Consider the following 9,674-nt stretch of genomic DNA (forward strand, 5'->3'; position numbering starts at 1 on the left):
TTTTTGTATTTTTAGTAGAGATGGGGTTTCACCATGTTGGCCAGGATGGTCTCAATCTCCTGACCTCATGATCTGTCCGCCTCAGCTTCCTAAAGTGCTGGGATTATAGGAGTGAGTCACTGTGCCCAGCCTATTGTATGCTTATTCTATTTTATAGATAATGTTATTCTTTTTTTTTTTTTGAGATGGAGTCTTCCTCTGTCACCCAGGCTGTAGTGCAGTAGTGCGATCTCGGCTCACTGCAAGCTTCACCTCCCGGGTTCTCGTCATTCTATCTCAGCCTCCCTAGTAGCTGGGACTACAGGCGTGCACCACTATGTCCAGCAAATTTGTTTTTGAATTTTCAGTAGAGACGGGGTTTCACCATATTGGCCAGGCTGGTCTCAAACTTCTGACCTCGTGATCCACCTGCCTCAGCCTCCCAAAGTACTAGGATTACAGGTGTGAGCCACCTCACCCAGCCCACCCCTCACTTTCTTACTACTTTGTTTGTGCAGGGATCGTGGCCCAAGTTTTAGTGTTCGCCCTGTCTGTTGAATACGAGGAGTCCTAGGAGAGTAGGATGGTGGTGACGTTCCTCACGTCAGCTCTCAAGTCAATGGTGAGACCTTCTGTTCTAACATTCAATAGTTCAGTAGGACTGGGCTGTGGATAAGGTTGATTTGTTTTTGTAGAACGTACAATTTTGTTTTTAAATTCTAATGAGTAGTTTTTTGTTTGTTTTGTTTTGTTTTTCTTGAATAGTAGTTATGGTCAAACACTTGCAACCAAATGTGCGTGCGGAGTTTCTACACCAATTTTTGGACAATCTGGATACCAACTCGGTATCCCACAATTCCATTCTGACACTCCCCGCAGTTTAGTGCAGACCCCGTAGGATGGGGGCTCAGTCCCACGAGACTACCCTCACTTCACATAACCAATTGCAAGCCCTGGGTTGTTACGTGTAGTTTTGACCGATCAGTTAGAAAGCAGGGTATCCTGGCCCCCTTCTTGGGTTGAATCATTTGCTAAAACAGCTTGTAGAACTCAGAAAAACAGGTTATTTTCTTTTTTTCCCTGAGATACAGGATCTCATTCTGTTGCGAGGCTGGAATGCAGTGGTGTGATCAAAGCTCACTGTAGCCCCGAACTGGCCCCAAGTGATCCTCCCACCTCAGCCTCCCAAATAGCTGAGACTAACACAGGCCTGCCCCACCATAACTGACTATGTTCTTTCATTTTTTGTGGAGATGGGGTCTTGTTATGTTGCCCAGGCTGGTCTCAAATTTCTGGCCTCACATGATCCTCCCACCTCAACCTCCACAAAGTGCTGGGATTATGGATGTGAGCCACTGCATCTCACCAATTTACTGTGACTGGTTCATTGGAAAGGATTTATCTCAGAAACAGACAGTGAAAGACATATACATGCTGGGCACAGTGACTCATGACTGTAATCTCGGCATTTTGGGAGACTGAGGCGGGAGCATCGCTTAAGCTCAGGAGTTTAAGACTAGCTTGGGCAACATGATGAAAACCCATCTCTACAAAAAATTTTTCTAAAAATTAGCCAGGTAAGGTGACATGTGCCTATAGTTCTAGCTACTCACTTGCTGTTTAGGAACTTGGAATTTTTCACTGGAATTCATGTAAAGAAACATTTGTAATGGATTTAACATTCACCATTTGACTGCATGACTCACCCCTAGAACCATAATTTTACTAATGAATTTTTCAGATACTACTCAGCTGGGAACTGAGCCTAACCAGCAGCCCACCCTCAACCATTCGGTGGTCTTTTGTTCTTCTCTATTCCTCCTGAAAGTCCATTACTCTCAGAAGGGGATAAAAACTTACATTTCTTTTTCTTTTTTCTTCCTAGAGACAGGGTCTTACTCTGTCACCCAGGCTGCAGTGCAGTGGTCTGATCATGGTTCGCTGCAGCCTGAAACCCCTGGGCTCAAACAATCCTCTCACCTCAGCCTCCCAAGTAGCTGGGACTATAGACATTGTCCCCTATGCCCAGCTGACTTCTTTATTTTTTATTTTACAGGTGGGATCTTGCTATGTTGCCCAGGATGGTGTTAAACTCTGGCCTCAAGAGATCTTTCTGCCTCAGCTTCCCAAAGCGCTGGCGTTATACGCAGGTAGGAGGCACCTTTATTCAACCCCTATTTTCTTTCTTTCTTTTTTTTTTTACTATGACTGGTTCATTGGAAAGGATTTATCTCAGAAACAGCCAGTGAAAGAGATATACATGCTGGGCACAGTGACTCATGACTGTAATCTCGGCATTTTGGGAGACTGAGGAGGGAGCAAGGCAGACTCTTGCTCTGTCGCCTAGGCTGGAGTGCAGTGGCACAATCTCGGCTCACTGCTACCTCCACCTCCCTGGTTCAAGTAATTCCCCTGCCTTAGCCTCATGAATAGCTGGCATTACAGGTGCACGCCACCATGCCTGGCTAATTTTTTGTATTTTAGTAGAGACAGGGTTTTGCCATGTTGGCCAGGCTAGTCTCGAACTCCTGACCTCAGGTGATCTGCCTGCCTTGGCCTCCCAAAGTGCTGGAATTACAGGCATGAGCCACAACACTCGGCCCCTTTTATAAATAATGATTTTATTGAAATATGATTAACATATCATACAATTCATTTATGAGTTTGTAATTCAGACCGTGCACAGTGGCTACTTCCTATAATTCTAAGACTTTGGGAGGCTGAGGGAGGCAGATCACGTGAGTTCAGGAGTTTGAGACTAGCCTGGGCAACAAGGTAAAACAGCATCTCTGTTAAAAATACAAAAATTAGCTGGGTGTGCTGGCTCATGCCTGCAGTCCCAACTACTTGTGGACATGAGGCTGGAAGATCACTTGAGCCCAGAAGGCATAGGTGAAACCTATAGGTGAGACCAGATGGTGCCACTGCACTACAGCATGGGTGACAGAAGGAGAACTTGTCTCTAAAGATCTAAAGAAAAAAAAGAAAGTACGCAATTAAGTGGTTTTTAGAATATTCAAAGAGCTGTGTATCCATCACCACAGTCACTTTTAGAAGTGATTACTCGCTTATGAATTACCCACTTTTGAGTGAGAAACCCTCACTTCTTAGCTGCTACCTCCTACTTCCTCCACATTCCCATGTCTTCATAGACAAACACTGATTTATTTTCTGTCATTGTAGTTTTGCCTAATCCGGACCTTTTATAGAAATAGAATTGTACAATATGTGATCTTTTGTAGTTTGCTTTTTTCTCTTAGCACAATGTTTTCAATTTTTCTTTTTTTCTTTTTTTTTTTTTTTTGAGACAGTGTCTCGCTCTGTTGCCCAGGCTGGAGTGCAAGTGGTGTGATCTCGGCTCACTGCAAGCTCTGCCTCCTGGGTTTGCATCATTCTCCTGCCTCAGCCTCTCGAGTAGCTGGGACTTCAGGTGACTGCCACCACCCCTGGCTAATTTTTTTGTATTTTTTTTTAGTAGAGTTTCACTGTTTTGGCCAGGATGGTCTCAATCTCCTGATCTCGTGATCTACCTGCCTCGGCCTCCCAAAGTGCTTGGGTTACAGGCGTGAACCACTGTGCCTGGCCTCAAATTTCTTTCATGTTATAGTGTGTATCAGTATTCAGTATTTTTTTCCTTTGTAGCTGAATAATAGTTTATGTTTATCCATTCATCAGTTGATGGACATTTGTGTTGTTTCTGCGTATTGGCCATCATGAGTAATGCTGCTATGAACAATCATATGCAAGTTTTACTGTGAATGTATATTTTTATTTCTCTTAGATTTACACCTAGGAGTGAAACTGTTGCATTGTGTGATAACTATACATTTAGCCTTTGAGAAACAGCTGCGCTGTTTTTCAAAGTGGTCACACAGGTCAGGCACAGTGGCTTACACCTTTAATCCCAGATATTTTGAGAGGCTAGTTTGGAGGATTGCTTTAGCCCAGGAGTTCAAGACTAGCCTGGGCAACATAGGGAGACAATATCTTGATTTTTTAAAATATCAAATGACCAGAAAAGAAACACCCACATTGATTACACCATTTTATGTTCCCACTAGTAATGTAAGTAATGTATGTGGGTTACAGTTCTTCCACATTGTCACCAACTTTGTTGTTTGTTTTTTTTTTTGGAGACAAAACCTTGCTCTGTCACCCAGGCTGGAGTACAGTGGTATGGACGTGGTCAATGCAGCTGTGATCTCTCAGGCACAAGTGATCCTCTCATCTCAGCTTCCCAAGTAGCTGGGACTTACAGGTGAATACTATCATGTGTGGCTGATTTTTACATTTTTGTAGAGATTGTGTCTTGCCATGTAGCCCAGGTCTGTGTCAAACTCCTGAGCTCAAGTAATCTGGCCACTTTGGCCTCTCAAAGTGCTGGGATTACAGGTGTGTGCCTTTACACCTGACTGGTGTAACCACTTTGGAAAACAGCTACTGAGCGGGCCTTCATGAATATACCAATATTTGTTGTTATCTTTTTTTTTTACTTACTATTTTTAATTTTTAAAACTTAGTTTTTTTATCTATCTTATTATAATAACAATTTTGTAGTAAAGTCCCCTAAAAGTATTTGTTGTTTAACTGAAGTAGTTTTTTTTTTTAACCTGGATATATATTTTTTCATTTACATTTTGTTTTTAAATAAATATTTTTATAAAAAATATATTTTTTATATATTTTTTTTAATAGTGGTTTTGGGAACAGTTTGTTTGATTCCTGAATCAGTTCTTTAGTTTTGACTTCTGAAAATTTTATAGTACCTCTATTGTCATTAAACTATATATTCAGTCATTACAAATCATTATTTAACCAGAACTTTAGTACATGGATTTTAAGCTTGCAACCTGAGAAATACGTGTCAAAATTAGAGAAATTGCCTTTAAGTTTTAATCTTGATCCTAAAAATGAAATGCAGCTGACCTAAGACCACCAGCCACTGTTCCAAGGTGAACAAAACGAAATAAAAGCAAATAAAACAAAACAAACCAAATTCAGGACTATTCAGTATTCTGTACATGCTTTTTATTTGTGAGTCCAGAAAATGCTTATTATTATTTATATTATTATTATTATTTATTATTCTTTTGATGTGGGAATCTCACTCTGTCACCCAGGACTGGAGGTGCATGGCATGATCTCGGCTCACCTGCAACCTCACCTTCGAGGTTCAGGGTGTTTTCTGCCTCAGCTCCAGAGTAGTTGGGCATTACAAGGCACGCTCCCCCCCCCCCCCCCCCATGCCCTGGCTACTTTTAGTAGGTGGGGTTTCACCATGGTTGGCCGGCTGGTCTCAAACTCCTGACTCAAGCAAATCCACCTGCCTGGCCTCCCAAATGCTGAAGTAGGTGTCCACTGCACTCAGCTGAAAATAATTTATTGTTACTATTCCAAGTCAGAATATTTATCTTTGATATTTCATTACTTTAGGAATACTATATTACTCTTAATTGGAAATAATACAAGTTTAGATGTAGGATCATGTTTATGTTATGACTAAAATTATTAATGTTTTACATACTGAAAATAAAAATGAGATAGTTTTTATCACTTGTAGGAATACTTTGAAATATATATTAATATTTTATATTCATTTTGGGTTTTCACATTGTTAGAGAGATCCACAGAAAACTAACACTTTGTGATACCCAAATTTTAAGCATTTTTGCTGGATGCATTCATAATATTTTATTTAAAAAGAACCATAATAGGAAGTTTTACACACCATTTTGTGATTCATCAAACACAGCAATTGAGTAATTGGCATATAGCAACATTACAGGAGGTTAGTCTAGATAAATTCATAAAGGGTAAAAGAAGGAAAGGAAAAAGGATACAGGCTGTATAAAGATTTTTAAACAGGGGCCAGGTGCGGTGGCTCACACCTGTTAAATCTCAGCGCTTTGGGACCGAGGCAGGCGGATCACGAGGTCAGGAGATTGAGAACTCATCCTGGCATAACATCTTGAAAACCCTATCTCATATTAACAAGTCAAAATTAGTGGATGTGGTGGCACACGCCATGTAGTTCCCAGCTACTCAGGAGGCTGAGGCAGGGATTGTTGAACTGAGAGGCAGAGTTGGCAGTGAGCTGCATGGCGCCGCTGCCCTCCAGCCTGGGGACAGAGCAGACTCCTGTCTCAAAAAAGAAAAAAAAAATTTAAAACAAAACATCATTATGTCTGAACCTTTCTTGGAATTTCATTTTGTGGAAAAGCGTTTGTAAGATAGAGGACTTAAGTGCTGTAAGGCACATGTACACTACGTGGGCATTAGATGTAGCAGATACTCAATGAAATGAGGATTTAACTTCTGGTAATGTGTTATCTCATTGTTCATTATTAACCTAGTGAAAATCAGCCCAATAGATGGTAGTGGACATCTGACGTTGTAAAACTTCCAATGATCCCATGCCAAGCTTAGTGTCCTTCTGAAGTTCTCCATAATTTATTGTCTGTTCCACACATTTGCATAGCTACAAGCGTATATTGTTAATCATCCTTCTATGTTATGTGCTGACTTGCAAATAAAATTGGCCTATGTGGCCTTTATCTTCAGCCCTAATTAAGTATCTACATATTTAATAAACTTGTTATAAAACCTGATGTTTCATAAAATTATGTCTCAACTATCTTCTGGGCTACAAGAATTTCATTATTTTTCTTAAGCTTTCTGCTTACCATTGCCTGATGAATAACAGTAAGTTCCCATTTAGTGTGAGGATTTAAAATGTTCTTGAAACGTGACTGTTAAAATTACCCTTTTTGTGTAGCTATTGATAGAAATAGTTGTTTCTATGGCATTTTCTGGTTCACAAAACCATCACAACTTAGCAAAGAGCACCCAAAACACTTACAGTATAACCTGAAATAAATGTGAGCTCTACCTAATTTATGAAAGTTAGGTTCCGGGTGTGGTGGCCCATGACTGTAATCCTCACACTTTGGGAGGCCAAGCATGCAGATTGTGAGGTCAAGAGATCGACGAGCAGCCTGGCAACATGGCAAAATGCTGTCTCCCTAAAAATACAAAAATTACCCGGTGTGGAGGCTATGGCGGAGATCACCTGAACGTGGGGGAAGTGGAGGTTGCAGTGAGTGAGATCGAGCCACCGCACTCCAGCCTGGGTGACAGAGGAAGACCCAGTTTAAAAAATAAATAAATAATGAAAAATTAATTAAAATGTTTACCAGGCCACCCTGATGAAATAACTGCGGAAAGTTTTTTCTTACATATGTTTCTTTGGTTTTCTTTATTTTATTGGTAGCATAGCTGCATAAGAAACCAGATGGCCCACACACCGAGCTCCTCCACTCCTGACCAGATATCAGAAGGAGATAGGATCCCTAACCAGTACAAACTTGAACAGGTGACCCTAGTTGGTTTTAGATTTTTTTGTTTGTTTGTTTGTTTGTTTTGTTTTGTTTTTTTTTTTTTTTTTTTTTTTTTTGAGGTGGAGTCTCGCTCTGTCGCCCAGGCTGGAGTGCAGTGGCCGGATCTCAGCTCACTGCAAGCTCCGCCTCCCGGGTTCACGCCATTCTCCTGCCTCAGCCTCCCGAGTAGCTGGGACTACAGGCGCCCGCCACCTCGCCCGGCTAGTTTTTTGTATTTTTTAGTAGAGACGGGGTTTCACTGTGTTAGCCAGGATGGTCTCGATCTCCTGACCTCGTGATCCACCCGCCTCGGCCTCCCAAAGTGCTGGGATTACAGGCTTGAGCCACCGCGCCCGGCCTGTTTGTTTGTTTTTTAAGACAGAGTCTTACTCTGTCGCCCAGGCTTGGGTGCAGGGGCACCACCTCAGCTCACTGCAACCTCCGGCTCCCAGGTTCAAGCGATTTTCCTCCTCAGCCTCCCAAGAAGCTGGGATTACAGGTGTGTACCACCTCGCCCGGCTCTTTTTTTTTTTATTTTTTTATGTAGAGACTGGGTTTCACCATGTTGGCCAGGCTGGTCTTGAACTCCTCACCTTAGGTAATCCACTCACCTCGGCCTCCTAAACATGTATGTTTGTGCACTGAACCTTTGTACCTAGAGTCCCACCCTGCCCAATTCGTAAAAACCCCTGATAAAATCGTGTATTAATTCTAGTGATATTTTAGTGAATCCTTTTTTTTTTTCAGAAAATTATTTCATTTGCAATAATGACAGTTCTACTTTTCTTTTACAATCTGGACAATTTCTTTCTATTGTAGAATTTCCCTGGCTAATACCTCCAGTGCAATGCTGAACAGAGTGGTTAAAGTGGAAGTTCTTGTCTTCTCAAACTTTCAGGTAGAGAAGCGCGAGTCTGTCACCATTCAGTGTGATGTTAGCTGTGGATTTTTGTATAGATACCTCTTAGTGGGTCTCAGAATCTTTTTCTGTTAGTAGTTTGCTGAGGGTTTTGTCAGGAATGGATGCTTGACATTTGTAAATTTCTCTGTGCCTATTGAAAGCATCACTTTTTGCTCTTTACTAATACTGGGCATTATCTTGATTGAATTTTATATGTTAAGTCACAACTACATTTGCAAAACAATCACACTTGTTCTTGGTGTATAGTCATATCTGAAGTGCCTGAATTTAGCGTGCTCATGTTTTCTGAGGCTGTATGTGTCTACGTGAATATGGCACTTTTGCTACAGACCTTCTGTTTATACTTGTGTCTGGCCTTGGTATTATAGTAATACTGGCCTCTACAGTGAAGTTCCCTCTTCTTCATTTTTTGGAATTATTTTCTGCTGAAGAATTAGTATTAATTATTTGTTGAATATTGGTAGAATGTTTTATATAGGTTATTTTGCTCTGGACTTTTCTTTTTGAAAATATTTTAAATGAATACTTTTGCTTTACTTAAGTAACAATTCATAATATATAAATATTTTGTATTATACTTTTCAGTTTACTTTTATAATTTGTACATCCAAGATATTAATTTCTAATTTATAACATTCCATATTTAATAGATTTTCTATGCTATTAACATGAAAAAATGAGAAATAATATAGAGTGAGGCTTTAGCCCAGGCAATGAATGGCCCAAAGTCTGTCTGTTGTGGGATGGGTCATTTAAACATGATGTTACCCTTAATGTTTACATTTATGTGTGAGGAAGATAAGGTACTGAATGTAAAGGAAATTAGTAAAACTGCCATTTAACTTTGGATTTTCTCAAGAGGGCAGACCAAGTAGACCTTCTAATTTTTGTTGATATTTACATAAGACAGAAACATAGTTTTTAATTAGAACAAATAATATGCCATTTGAAGAATGGTATGAAGTGATAATTTGATGAATAATTTTATTAGTACTGGCTTAGTGCATACAATATATTAGGCAAGATTCTTAGCCATTACACACACACACACATACACATATATATAGACTTCATATATAATTGTTTAAAATAAGGAACTCACAGATTGATGAGCAGTGAAAAATTGACATTCTCAATCTTAGTTTAAAACTATCAAAAAAATGTACTGTTTTGATTTACAATAAATATACATAAAACTATTAAAAAACTTCATTAGAAAGTTTGACTTGGCATGCAGATAAATGTGTTGCACAGTGGAAAAGTAACCATAGACACGTTATTATCAAATACCAAACAAGTGCATTTTAAAAAGAGATTAGGACTAAAAGATGCCATAGAAGTTGTCACAGCAAAAATACAACAGAGCACACTTTTAAGCACCATGGTATGTTAATAAA

The 9,674-nt window shown here is 39.9% G+C and overlaps 1 long non-coding RNA gene across 1 annotated transcript in view; it reads left to right on the forward strand.

Moving 5' to 3' along the window:
- LOC108523193 (uncharacterized) overlaps window positions 1–2,081 on the forward strand; it is a 14,977-nt gene extending 12,896 nt beyond the window's left edge. Inside the window, exons 4-5 of the long non-coding RNA XR_001883745.1 lie at window positions 498–601; window positions 2,036–2,081. This is a non-coding gene — a long non-coding RNA (uncharacterized LOC108523193). The remainder of the gene's footprint in view (window positions 1–497; window positions 602–2,035) is intronic.
- Window positions 2,082–9,674: the final 7,593 nt, after the last annotated feature.

The sequence above is a fragment of the Rhinopithecus bieti genome, unplaced genomic scaffold, assembly GCF_001698545.2.
Source record: "Rhinopithecus bieti isolate Rb0 unplaced genomic scaffold, ASM169854v2 scaffold_73241, whole genome shotgun sequence".
Taxonomy (NCBI): Eukaryota; Metazoa; Chordata; class Mammalia; order Primates; family Cercopithecidae; genus Rhinopithecus; species Rhinopithecus bieti.